The following is a 13,888-nucleotide window of genomic DNA, read 5'->3' on the forward strand; positions in this document are numbered from 1 at the left end:
TGCAAATACGGTATATGGTAGCCAATGTTTTGTATGGTCAAATCTATTACACATGGGAGCCTATTTTAAACTATCTTTGATTTCCTGGGTCAATTGTGCACCAGTAATATCTTAAGCATTGTTACAGACAAGGACATACGATTGGTGCTATAATGAAAGCAATTGTCATGCAACCTCATTAATATATGCAACCAGGGCATAAAACAGGAGATATGACTAACACTAAATACAGCATACTGTAACTTACGGCGTTACGGTGACAGATGTATAATAATAGTACTAGATAAAATTGTTTTTCACCAAATGTTGATTCTGGAAACATAGATTGCCAAGAAACTACTTTAACATTTCCACTAACCAAGCTTTAACATTATGCAGCAACAAGATTATACATAATCTATTGCATAAAATGAATTCCCTTGGGGGGGGGGGCCTTCTGACAGGAAAAGCATGGACATAATGAGAGCCATTGCATCAGAGAACTAGAACAGTTGGCATGTCATGATAGTGAAGAACAGAACAATAGATGTCAGGCTTCTGGTTGAGGACTGGCAACTAAGAGTATATTATGTTATTTTGCTGAACACTGCACATATTATACAAGGGACAAGTATTTGATATTACCCATACAAAAAAAGGAAAAATGGCTAGTCAAGTCAATTCTAGCCTTCTTCCTGGATGTTATCCAAAATGCCTGTATGGAGCATGGTTGATTGCGAAATATGGTTGTGATGTCATCAATATGAAGGCAAGTTACCCGATCAGTTTCAAGGGTCTAGACAAGACCCATGTAACCCTCTTAAAAGATATTGGAACTGGTTTAATGGAGGTCAATAAATGGGAAGTTCGAAAAGATTCCATCCATCCTTACCTGGCTTGGGAAACATTGTAATCATGTTTAGAACCTCACACCACGAATCATAGGATCAGGTCTATCACCTAACTAAAGAGGCCATCGCACAGGTATTAGACTACAAGCTAGTAGCGGGCAGCTGGCCCATTGACGGTTACTAATCCTGGTGAGCTGGCCCATGGATAGGCTACTAACCCTGGTGAGCTGGCCCATCAACATGTTACTAACCCTGGCCCATCAACAGGTTACTAACCCTGGCTCATCGACAGATTTCTAACCCTGGTGAGCCGGCCCATTGATAGGTTACTAACCCTGGTCAGCTGGCCCATCGACAGGTTACTAATCCTGGTGAGTTGGCCCATCGACAGGTTACTAACCCTGGTGAGCTAGCCCATTGATAGGTTACTAACCTTGGTGAGCTGGCCCATCGCAGGTTACTAACCCTGGTGAGTTGGCCCATCGACAGGTTACTAACCCTGGTGAACTAGCCCATTGATAGTTTACTAACCCTGGTGAGCTGGCTCATTGATAGGTTACTAACCCTGGTGAGCTGGCCCATTGATAGGTTACTCACCCTGGTGAGCTGGTTCATTGCAGGCTACTAACCCTGATGAGCTGGCTCATTGACAGGTTTCTAACCCTGGTGAGCCGGCCCATTGATAGGTTACTAACCCTGGTCAGCTGGCCCATCAACAGGTTACTAACCCTGGTCAGCTGGCCCATTGATAGGTTACTAAGCCTGGTGAGCTGGCCCATCGACAGGTTACTAACCCTGGTGAGCTGGCCCATTGATAGGTTACTAAGCCTGGTAAGCTGGCCCATGGATAGGCTACAAACCCTAGTGAGCTGGCCGATTGATAGGTTACTAACCCTGGTGAGCTGGCCCATGGATAGGCTACAAACCCTAGTGAGCTGGCCGATTGATAGGTTACTAACCCTGGTGAGCTGGCCCATCAACAGGTTACTAACCCTGGCCCATCGACAGGTTACTAACCCTGATGAGCTTGCCTATCTTTTAGACAGAGGGATTTGATGCCTAAATAGGATGGAAGTATAGTACATACCCCTTATCATTATTTGGGATGAGGTTGCTGTTTTTGGATCCAGTCAAGCAACTTTATTGAACTTCCCAGAACACAGACTGACAAGATAAGCTTCTGTCTATTCTGTGGCAAGTACACTGCGGACACTCCTACTACTACTACTACTACCATTGCAGGTTACTAACCCTGGTGAGATGGCCTATCGACAGGTTACTAACCCTGGTGAGCTGGCCCATTGAAATGTTACTAACCCTGGTGAGCTGGCCCATTGATAGGTTACTAACCCTGATAACCTGGCCAATTGATAGGTTACTAACCCTGGTGAGTTGGCCCATCTACAGGTTACTAACCCTGGTGAACTGGCCCATTGACATGCTACTAACCCTGGTGAGCTGGCCCATTGATAGGCTACTAACCCTGGTGAGCTGGCCCATTGATAGGTTACTAACTCTGGTGAGCTGGCCTATCGACAGGTTACTAACCCTGGCCCATTGACAGGTTACTAACCCTGGTGTGCTACCCATTGATAGGTCACTAACCCTTGTGAGCTGGCCCATCAACTGGTTACTAACCCTGGCCCATCAACAGGTTACTTACCCTAGTCAGTTGGCCCATTGATAGGTTACTAATCCTGGTGAGCTGGCCCATGGATAGGCTACTAACCCTGGTGAGCTGGCCCATTGATAGGTTACTAACCCTGGTGAGCTGGCCCATCAACAGGTTACTAACCCTGGCCCATCAACAGGTTACTAACCCTGGCTCATCGACAGATTTCTAACCCTGGTGAGCCGGCCCATTGATAGGTTACTAACCCTGGTGAGTTGGCCCATCGACATGTTACTAACTCTGGTGAGCTGCCCATTGACATGTTACTAACCCTGGTGAGCTGGCCCATCTACAGGTTACTAACCCTGGTGAGTTGGGCCACAGACAAGTTACTAACCCTGGTGAGCTACCCCATTGATAGGTTACTAATCCTGGTGAGTTGGCCCATCGTCAGATTAGTAACCCTGGTGAGCTGGCCAATCGCAGGTTACTAACCCTGGTGAGCTGGCCCATTGATCGGTTACTAACTCTGGTGAGCTGGCCCATCTACAACCCTGGCCTATTGACAGGTTACTAACCCTGGCCTATTGACAGGTTACTAACCATGGTGAGCTAGCCCATTGAAAGGTTACTAATCCTGGTGAGCTGGCCCATCGCAGGTGATTAACCATGGTGAGTTGGCCCATCAACAGGTTACTAACCCTGTTGAGCTGACTCATCTACAGGTTACTAACTCTGGTGAGCTGACCCATTGATCGGTTACTAACCCTGGTGAGCTGGCCCATTGATAGGTTACTAACTCTGGTGAGCTGGCCTATCGACAGGTTACTAACCCTGACCCATTGACAGGTTACTAACCCTGGTGTGCTACCCATTGATAGGTTACTAACCCTTGTGAGCTGTCCCATCACAGGTTACTAACCCTGGTGAGTTGGCCCATTGACAGGTTAGTAACGCTGGTGAGTTGGCCCATTGACAGGTTACTAACCCTGATGAGCTGGCCCGTTGATAAGTTACTAACCCTGGTGAGCTTGCCCATTGATATGTTCCTACCCTTGGTGAGCTTGCCCTTTCATAGGTTACTAACCCTGGTGAGCTAGCCCATTGTAGGTTACTAACCATGGCCCATCGACAGGTTACTAACCCTGGCCAATTGACAGGTTACTAACCCTGGCTCATTGACAGGTTACTAACCCTGGCCCATTGACAGGTTACTAACCCTGGCCCATTGACAGGTCACTAACCCTGGCTCATTGACATGTTACTAACCCTGGCCCATTTACAGGTTACTAACCCTGGCCGATTGACATGTTAGGAGCTGGCCCAATGCAGGTTACTAACTATGGTGAACTAACCCTTGATACGTTACTAACCCCAGTGAGCTGGTCTATTGATAGGTTACTAACCCCGGCGAGCTGGCCCATTGATAGGTTACTAACCCTGGTGAGCTAGCCCATCGACAGGTTAGTAACTCTGGTGAGCTAGCCCATTGAAACGTGACAAGTCCTGGTGAGCTGGCCCATTGCAGGTTATTAACCCTGGTGAGTTGGCCCATCGACAGGTTAGTTACCCTGGTGAGTTGGCCCATTGATAGGCTACTAATCCTGGTGAGCTGGCCCATTGATAGGTTACTAACTCTGGTGAGCTGGCCCATCGACAGGTTACTAACCCTGGCCCATTGACATGTTACTAACCCTGGTGAGTTGGCCCATTGACAGGTTAGTAACGCTGGTGAGTTGGCCCATTGACAGGTTACTAACCCTGATGAGCTGGCCCGTTGATAAGTTACTAACCCTGGTGAGCTGGCCCATTGATGGGCTACTATCCTTGGTGAGCTGGCCCATCGCAGGTTAGTAAACCTGGTGAGCTGGCCCATCGACAGGTTAGTAACCCTGGCCCCTTGACCGGCTACTAACCCTGATGAGCTGGCTCACTGATAGATTACTAATCCTGGTGAGCTAGCCCATTGATAGGTTACTAACCCTGGTGAGTTGGCCCATCGACAGGTTACTAACTCAGGTGAGCTGGCCCATCGACAGGTTACTAACCCTGGCCAATTGACAGGTTACTAACCCTGGCTCATTGACAGGTTTCTAACCCTGGCCCATTGACAGGTCACTAACCCTGGCTCATTGACATGTTACTAACCCTGGCCCATTTACAGGTTACTAACCCTGGCCGATTGACATGTTAGGAGTTGGCCCAATGCAGGTTACTAACCATGGTGAGCTAACCCTTGATATGTTACTAACCCCAGTGAGCTGGTCCATTGATAGGTTACTAACCCCGGTGAGCCGGCCCATTGATAGGTTACTAACGCTGGTGAGCTGTCCCATCACAGATTACTAACCCTGGTGAGCTGGGCCATCGACAGGTTGCTAACTCTGGTGAGCTGGACCCTTGACATGTTCCTAAGCCTGGTGACCTGGCGCATTGATAGGTTACTAACCCTGGTGAGCTGGCCCATCACAGGTTACTAACCTTGGCCCATTGACAGGTTATTAACCCTGGCCCATTGAGAGGTTTCTAACCCTGGTGAGCTAGCCTATTGAGAGGTTATTGACCCTGGTGAGTTGGCCCATCGACATGTTACTAACCCTGGTGAGCTGGCCCATCGACAGGTTGCTAACTCTGGTGAGCTGGCCCATTGGCAGGTTACTAACCCTGACCCATTGACAGGTTACTAACCCTGGTGAGCAAGCTCATTGATTGGTTACTAACTCTGGTGAGCTGGCCAATCGACAGGTTACTAACCCTGGCCCATTGACAGGTTACTAACCCTGGCCCATTGACAGGTTACTAACCCTGGTGAGCTAGCCCATTGAGAGGTTACAAACTCTGGTGAGATGGCCCATTGCAGGTTATTAACCCTGGTGAGTTGGCCCATCGACAGGTTACTGACCCTGGTGAGTTGGCCCATCGACATGTTACTAACCCTGGTGAGCTGGCCCATTAATAGTTTACTAACTCTGGTGAGCTGGCCCATCTACTGGTTACTAACTCTGGTGAGCTAGCCCATTGATAGGTTACTAACCCTTGTGAGCTGGCCCATCGACAGGTCACTAAACCTGGCCCATTGACAAGTTACTAACCCCATTGACTTGTTATGAGCTGGCCCAACGCAGGTTACTAACCTTGGTGAGTTGGCCCATCGACATGTTACCAACCCTGGTGAGCTGGAACATCACAGGTTACTAACCCTTGTGAGTTGGCCGATCGACAGGCTACTAACCCTGATGAGCTGGCTCATTGACAGATTACTAACCCTGATGAGCTGGCCCGTTGATAGGTTAATAACCCTGGTGAGCTGGCCCATCACAGTTTATTAACCCTGGTGAGCTGGCCCATCAACAGGTTATTAACTCTGATGAGTTGGCCCATCGACAGGTTATTAACCCTGATGATTTGGCCCATCGACAGGTTACTGACCCTGGTGAGTTGGCCCATTGACATGTTACTAATGCTAGTGAGCTGGCCCATCGACAGGTTGCTAACTCTGGTGAGCTGGACCCTTGACATGTTCCTAAACCTGGTGAGCTGGCCCATTGATAGGTTACTAAGCCTGGTGAGCTGGCCCATTGATAGGTTACTAACCCTGGTGAGCTGGCCTATCTACAGGTTACAAATCCTGGTGAGCTGGCCCATCGCAGGTTACTAACCTCGGCCCATCAACAGGTTACTAACCCTGGCCCATTGACAGGTTACTAACCCTGGCCCATTGGCATGTTACTAACCCTGGCCGATTGACAGGTTACTAATCCTGGCCCAATGACATGTTATGAACTGGACCAATGCAGGTTACTAACCCTGGTGAACTGGCCCATCACAGGTTATTAACCCTGGTCGCTTGGCCCAATGACAGGCTACTAACCCTGATGAGATGGCACATTGATAGATTACTAACCCTGGTGAGCTGGACCATTGATAGGTTACTAACTCTTGTGAGTTGGCCCATCGACACGCTACTAACCCTGGTGAACTGGCCCATCGCAGGTTACTAACCCTGGTGAGTTGGCCCATCGACAGGTTACTAACCCTGATGATCTGGCCCGTTGACATGTTACTAACCCTGAGCTGGCCCATTGATATGTTACTAACCCTGGTGAGCTGGCTCATTGATAGGCTACTAACCTTGGTGAGCTGGCCCATCGCTAGTTACTAACCCTGGCTCATCGACAGGTTTGTAACCCTGGTGAGCAGGCCCATTGATAGGTTACTAACCCTGGCCCATTGACAGATTAGTAACCCTGGTGACCTAGCCCATTGAAACATGACTAGCCCTGGTGAGCTGGCCCATCGCAGGTTATTTACCCTGGTGAGCTGGCCCATCGACAGGTTATTAACCCTGGTGAGATGGCCCATCAACAGGTTATTAACCCTGATGATTTGGCCCATCGACAGGTTACTGATCCTGGTGAGTTGGCCCATCGACATGTTACTAATGCTGGTGATCTGGCCCATCGACAGGTTGCTAACTCTGGTGAGCTGGCCTCTTGACATGTTCCTAAACCTGGTGAGCTGGCCCATTGATAGTTTACTAACCCTGGTGAGCTGGCCCATCTACAGGTTACAAACCCTGGTGAGCTGGCCCATCGCAGGTTACTAACCTCGGCCCATCGACAGGTTACTAACCCTGGCCCATTGACAGGTTACTAACCATGGCCAATGACATGTTACTTATCCTGGCCAATTGACAGGTTACTAATCCTGGCCCATTGACATGTTACTAACCCTGGTGAGTTGGCTCATTGACAGATTACTAACCCTGATGAGCTGGCCCGTTGATAGGTTAATAACCCTGGTGAGCTGGCCCCTCACAGGTTATTAACCCTGGTGAGCTGGCCCATCGACAGGTTATTAACTCTGATGAGTTGGCCCATCGACAGGTTATTAACCCTGATGATTTGGCCCATCGACAGGTTACTGACCCTGGTGAGTTGGCCCATTGACATGTTACTAATGCTAGTGAGCTGGCCCATCGACAGGTTGCTAACTCTGGTGAGCTGGACCCTTGACATGTTCCTAAACCTGGTGAGCTGGCCCATTGACATATTACTAACCCTGATGAGCTGTTCCATTGATAGGTTACTAACCCTGGTGAGCTGGCCCATTGACATGTTACTAACCCTGGTGAGCTGTCCCATCGACAGTTTACTAACCCAGGTGAGCTGGCCAATTTATAGGATACTAACCCTGGTGAGTTGGATCATCGACAGGTTACTAACCCGGGTGAGCTGGCCCATTGACATGTTACTAACCCTGAGCTGGCCCATTTATATGTTATTAACCCTGGTGAGCTGGCTCATTCATTGGCTACTAACCTTGGTGAGCTGGCCCATCGCTAGTTACTAACCCTGGTGAGCAGGCCATCAACAGGTTACTAAACCTGGCCCATCAACTGGTTACTAACCCTGGCTCATCGACAGGTTTCTAACCCTGGTGAGCTGTCCCATTGATAGGTTACTAACCTGGCCCATTGACAGATTAGTAACCCTTGTGAGCTAGCCATTTGAAACGTGACTAGCCCTGGTGAGATGGCCCTTCACAGGTTATTTACCCTGGTGAGTTAGCCTGTTGATAGGTTACTAACCCTGATCAGCTGGCCCATTGATAGGTTACTAACTCTGGAGAGCTGGCCCATTGACAGGTTACTAAACCTGGCGAGCTGGCCCATTGATAGGTTACTAACCCTGGTGAGCTGGCCCATCGCGGGTTACTAAACCTGGTCCGTCGACAGATTACTGACCCTGGCCCATTGACAGGTTACTAACACTGGTGAGCTGGCCCATCACAGGTTACTAACCCTGGTGTGTTGGCCCATCGACATGTTACTATCCCTGGTGAGCTGGCCCATCACAGGTTACTAACCCTGGTGAGTTGGCCCATCGACAGGCTACTAACCCTGATGAGCGGGCTCTTTGGTAGTTTACTAACCCTGGTGAGCTGGCACATCACAGGTTACTAACCCTGGTGAGCTGGCATTTACAGGTTACTAACCCTGGCCGATTGACAGGTTACTAACCCTGGTGAGCTGGCCCATATACAGGTTACTAACCTTGGCCCATTGACAGGTTACTAACCTTGGTGAGCTAGCCCATTGACAGGTTACTAACCCTGGTGAGCTGGCCCATATACAGGTTACTAACCCTGGTGAGTTGGCACATCGACAGGTTAGTGACCTTGGTGAGCTGGCCCATTGACAGGTTACTAACTTTGGTGAGCTGGCCCATCGCTAGTTACTAACCCTGGTGAGCTGGCCCATCAACAGGTTACTAACCCTGGCCCATCAACAGGTTACTAACCCTGGCCCATTGAGAGGTTACTAACCCTGGCCCATTGACATGTTACTAACCCTGGCCAATTGACATGTTACTAACCCTGGCCAATTGACAGGTTACTAATCCTGGCCCAATGACATGTTATGAGCTGGACCAATGCAGGTTACTAACCCTGGTAAACTGGCCCATCACAGGTTATTAACCCTGGTCGCTTGGCCCAATGACAGGCTACTAACCCTGATGAGCTGGCACATTGATAGATTACTAACCCTGGTGAGCTGAACCATTGATAGGTTACTAACTCTTGTGAGTTGGCCCAATGACACGCAACTAACCCTGGTGAACTGGCCCATCGCAGGTTACTAACCCTGGTGAGTTGGCCCATCGACAGGTTACTAACCCTGATGAGCTGGCCCGTTGACATGTTACTAACCCTGAGCTGGCCCATTGATATGTTACTAACCCTGGTGAGCTGGCTCATTGATAGGCTACTAACCTTGGTGAGCTGGCCCATCGCTAGTTACTAACCCTGGCTCATCGACAGGTTTCTAACCCAGGTGAGCTGGCCTATTGATAGGTTACTAACCCTGGCCCATTGACAGATTAGTAACCCTGGTGAACTAGCCCATTGAAACGTGACTAGCCCTGGTGAGCTGGCCCATCGCAGGTTATTTACCCTGGTGAGCTGGCCCATCGACAGGTTATTAACTCTGATGAGTTGGCCCATCGACAGGTTATTAACCCTAATGATTTGGCCCATCGACAGTTTACTGACCCTGGCGAGTTGGCCCATTGACATGTTACTAATGCTAGTGACCTGGCCCATCGACAGGTTGCTAACTCTGGTGAGCTGGACCCTTGACATGTTCCTAAACCTGGTGAGCTGGCCCATTGATAGGTTACTAAGCCTGGTGAGCTGGCCCATTGATAGGTTACTAACCCTGGTGAGCTGGCCCATCTACAGGTTACAAACCCTGGTGAGCTGGCCCATCGCAGGTTATTAACCCTGGTCGCTTGGCCCAATGACAGGCTACTAACACTGATGAGCTGGCACATTGATAGATTACTAACCCTGGTGAGCTGGACCATTGATATGTTACTAACTCTTGTGAGTTGGCCCATCGACACGCTACTAACCCTGGTGAACTGGCCCATCACAGGTTACTAACCCTGGTGAGTTGGCCCATCAACAGGTTACTAACCCTGGCCCATCAACAGGTTACTAACCCTGGCTCATCGACAGGTTTCTAACCCTGGTGAGCTGTCCCATTGATAGGTTACTAACCCTGGCCCATTGACAGATTAGTAACCCTGGTGAGCTAGCCCATTGAAACGTGACTAGCCCTGGTGAGATGGCCCATCGCAGGTTATTTACCCTGGTGAGGTAGCCTGTTGATAGGTTAGTAACCCTGATGAGCTGGCCCATTGATAGGTTACTAACTCTGGTGAGCTGGCCCATCGACAGGTTACTAACCCTGGTGAGCTGGCCCATCGACAGGTTATTAACTCTGATGAGTTGGCCCATCGACAGGTTATTAACCCTGATGATTTGGCCCATCGACAGGTTACTGACCCTGGTGAGTTGGCCCATTGACATGTTACTAACGCTAGTGAGCTGGCCCATCGACAGGTTGCTAACTCTGGTGAGCTGGACCCTTGACATGTTCCTAAACCTGGTGAGCTGGCCCAATTATAGGTTTCTAACCCTGGTGAGCTGGCCCATTGATAGGTTACTAACTCTGGTGAGCTGGCCCATCACTGGTTACAAACCCTGGTGAGCTGGCCCATCGCAGGTTACTAACCTCGGCCCATCAACAGGTTACTAACCCTGGCCCATTGAGAGGTTACTAACCCTGGCCCATTGACATGTTACTAACCCTGGCCAATTGACAGGTTACTAATCCTGGCCCAATGACATGTTATGAGCTGGACCAATGCAGGTTACTAACCCTGGTAAACTGGCCCATCACAGGTTATTAACCCTGGTCGCTTGGCCCAATGACAGGCTACTAACCCTGATGAGCTGGCACATTGATAGATTACTAACCCTGGTGAGCTGGACCATTGATAGGTTACTAACTCTTGTGAGTTGGCCCAATGACACGCAACTAACCCTGGTGAACTGGCCCATCGCAGGTTACTAACCCTGGTGAGTTGGCCCATCGACAGGTTACTAACCCTGATGAGCTGGCCCGTTGACATGTTACTAACCCTGAGCTGGCCCATTGATATGTTACTAACCATGGTGAGCTGGCTCATTGATAGGCTACTAACCTTGGTGAGCTGGCCCATCGCTAGTTACTAACCCTGGCTCATCGACAGGTTTCTAACCCAGGTGAGCTGGCCTATTGATAGGTTACTAACCCTGGCCCATTGACAGATTAGTAACCCTGGTGAACTAGCCCATTGAAACGTGACTAGCCCTGGTGAGCTGGCCCATCGCAGGTTATTTACCCTGGTGAGCTGGCCCATCGACAGGTTATTAACTTTGATGAGTTGGCCCATCGACAGGTTATTAACCCTGATGATTTGGCCCATCGACAGGTTACTGACCCTGGTGAGTTGGCCCATTGACATGTTACTAATGCTAGTGACCTGGCCCATCGACAGGTTGCTAACTCTGGTGAGCTGGACCCTTGACATGTTCCTAAACCTGGTGAGCTGGCCCATTGATAGGTTACTAAGCCTGATGAGTTGGCCCATCGACAGGTTACTAACCTTGGTGAGCTGACCCACCGCAGGTAACTAACCCTGGTGAGCTGGCCCATTGATAGGTTACTAAGCCTGGTGAGCTGGCCCATCTACAGGTTACAAACCCTGGTGAGCTGGCCCATCGCAGGTTACTAACCTCGGCCCATCAACAGGTTACTAAACCTGGCCCATTGAGATGTTACTAACCCTGGCCCGTTGACATGTTACTAACCCTGGCCAATTGACAGGTTAGTAATCCTGGCCCAATGACATGTTATGAGCTGGACCAATGCAGGTTACTAACCCTGGTGAACTGGTCCATCACAGGTTATTAACCCTGGTCGCTTGGCCCAATGACAGGCTACTAACCCTGATGAGCTGGCACATTGATAGATTACTAACCCTGGTGAGCTGGACCATTGATATGTTACTAACTCTTGTGAGTTGGCCCATCGACACGCTACTAACCCTGGTGAACTGGCCCATCACAGGTTACTAACCCTGGTGAGTTGGCCCATCGACAGGTTACTAACCCTGATGAGCTGGCCCGTTGACATGTTACTAACCCTGAGCTGGCCCATTGATATGTTACTAACCCTGGTGAGCTGGCTCATTGATAGGTTACTAACCTTGGTGAGCTGGCCCATCGCTAGTTACTAACCCTGGTTCATCGACAGGTTTCTAACCCTGGTGAGCTGGCCCATTGATAGGTTACTAACCCTGGTGAGCTGGCCCATCGCAGGTTACTAACCTCGGCCCATCGACAGATTACTAACCCTGGCCCATTGACAGGTTACTAACCATGGCCAATGACATGTTACTAATCCTGGCCAATTGACAGGTTACTAATCCTGGCCCATTGACATGTTACTAACCCTGGTGAGTTGGCTCATTGATAGATTACTAATGCTGGTGGGCTAGCCCATTGATAGGTCACTAACCATGGTGAGTTGGCCAATCGACAGGTTACTTACCCTGGTGAGATGGCCCATTGACATGTTACTAACCCTGATGAGCTGTTCCATTGATAGGTTATTAACTGTGATGAGCTGTGCCATTGATAGGTTACTAACCCTGGTGAGATGGCCCATTGACATGTTACTAACCCTGGTGAGCTGTCCCATCGACAGTTTACTAACCCAGGTGAGCTGGCCAATTGATAGGATACTAACCCTGGTGAGTTGGATCATCGACAGGTTACTAACCCCGGTGAGCTGGCCCATTGACATGTTACTAACCCTGAGCTGGCCCATTGATATGTTACTAACCCTGGTGAGCTGGCTCATTGATAGGCTACTAACCTTGGTGAGCTGGCCCATCGCTAGTTACTAACCCTGGTGAGCTGGCCATCAACAGGTTACTGACCCTGGCCCATCAACAGGTTACTAACCCTGGCTCATCGACAGGTTTCTAACCCTGGTGAGCTGTCCCATTGATAGGTTACTAACCCTGGTGTGTTGGCCCATCGACATGTTTCTAACCCTGGTGAGCTGGCCCATCACAGGTTACTAACTCTGGTGAGTTGGCCCGTCGACAGGCTACTAACCCTGATGAGCGGGCTCATTGGTAGTTTACTAACCCTCGTGAGCTGGCACATCACAGGTTACTAACCCTGGTGAGCTGGCCCATATACAGATTACTAACCCTGGCCCATTGACAGGTTACTAACCCTGGTGAGCTAGCCCATTGATAGGTTACTAAGCCTAGTGAGCTGGCCCATCACAGGTTACTAACCCTGGTGAGTTGGCACATCGACAGGTTAGTGACCTTGGTGAGCTGGCCCATTGACAGGTTACTAACCCTGGTGAGTTGGCTCCTTGATAGATTACTAATCCTGGTGGGCTAGCCCATTGATAGGTTACTAACCATGGTGAGTTGGCCAATCGAAAGGTTACTTACCCTGGTGAGATGGCCCATTGACATGTTATTTACCCTGATGAGCTGTTCCATTGATAGGTTACTAACCCTGATGAGCTGTGCCATTGATAGGTTACTAACCCTGGTGAGCTGGCCCATCAACAGGTTACTAACCCAGGCCCATCAACAGGTTACTAACCCTGGCCCATTGACAGATTAGTAACCCTGGTGAGCTAGCCCATTGAAACATGACTAGCCCTGGTGAGATGGCCCATCGCAGGTTATTTACCCTGGTGAGCTAGCCTGTTGATAGGTTACTAACCCTGATCAGCTGGCCCATTGATAGGTTACTAACTCTGGTGAGCTGGCCCATCGACAGGTTAGTAACCCTGACACATTGACAGATTACTAACCCTGATGAGCTGGCCCGTTGATAGGTTAATAACCCTGGTGAGATGGCCCATCACAGGTTATTAACCCTGGTGAGCTGGCTCATCGACAGGTTATTAACTCTGATGAGTTGGCCCATCGACAAGTTATTAACCCTTATGATTTGGCCCATTGACAGGTTACTGACCCTGGTGAGTTGGCCCATTGACATGTTACTAACGCTAGTGAGC

This window comes from Saccoglossus kowalevskii, chromosome 14 (assembly GCF_978046115.1).
Source record: "Saccoglossus kowalevskii chromosome 14, keSacKowa6.1, whole genome shotgun sequence".
NCBI classification, from domain to species: Eukaryota; Metazoa; Hemichordata; class Enteropneusta; family Harrimaniidae; genus Saccoglossus; species Saccoglossus kowalevskii.